We start from the raw sequence: 1181 nt of genomic DNA, 5'->3' as shown, positions 1-1181 counted from the left end.
CGTTTGATGGACGTATGTTTTACTGGCTTACAACCTATGATTTAGATTCCATTTGCTAACGAAGACCGGTAATTAAATTCAGATTCACCGACCGGGTTGTTTGATTCCCGTAATTACTCTACATTCCGTATTGTCTCGTTGATCATTTCCGTAAACAATTTAAAGCTCGAGTTGCTTATTCTTGTCAACACAAGTCGAGTTGTTCATTTTAGTAAACAGTTTACATGCCGAGTTGTTCATCCTTGTATATGTCCAGTTGTTTATTCAGAGAGGGAGAGAGAGAGAGAGATAGATAGAGAGATGGGGTTTAACGTCCACTCGACACAAACTAGGTCATTTCGGGACTAACATATGGTTTAATTTTATTTCAATAATTCGCTTGCGCTTAGGGGTCTTTAACAGTGGGAGGACCCGGAGAAAACCCACGAGGCTGGACAGGCGACCCTACTCCCTGTCATGTTGTTTATTTATGTAAACACTCTACGGGTCGTCCTGTGAACAATTCGACATTTCTGTTAACAGTTCAATCGTCAGTGAGATTTTAGACAATGATAAAGTTGTATACATTATGCTTGATGCTTTCATAACAATCGTGTTAACATAATTTCTTCTGTTTGACATTAACACAATGTATTTCTATGTTGACATCGTGGGGTTCCTATTTACCTATTTTGAGGGAACTTTGGGTAATTTAATTATAAAACATGCGATGTCTTTAAAGGGACAATAACACTCTTGCTGGCTTGATAGCTCCAGAAAATAAAAAAAATAGCCTTATTCTAAGTACTAGATGTGTTAGTGTCTTACCTGTTGTGTAAATTTGTATCATCAATTAATTGAAATATTGTAAAATAGTACAATTTGTTGACCAGAATAAAGATTGTGACATATTATTCAGTTACAACAAGAGTGGTGTTGAGCCTTTAACACAGGAGTATTTTCACTTTTATTTTCAATATTTTCAATATTTTAATGGTGATATTATGTGCGATAATATAGGATGATGTTATAACGAAGTAGATACACAAGACAACAAGTTATCGGGGGGTAGGGGGCGAAATTCTGGAAGTGTTGTTAAGTAAATGCCAGATTGATTACAGTGTTCGTGATATCATCACTATTCAATAACGTGCTCCACAGAATCACGACTCGAGCAATAACTGCATGTTTATTGACCGCAT

This window comes from Patella vulgata, chromosome 2 (genome assembly GCF_932274485.2).
Source record: "Patella vulgata chromosome 2, xgPatVulg1.2, whole genome shotgun sequence".
Classification (NCBI taxonomy): Eukaryota; Metazoa; Mollusca; class Gastropoda; family Patellidae; genus Patella; species Patella vulgata.
Note: the sequence above shows the minus strand (reverse complement) of the source record.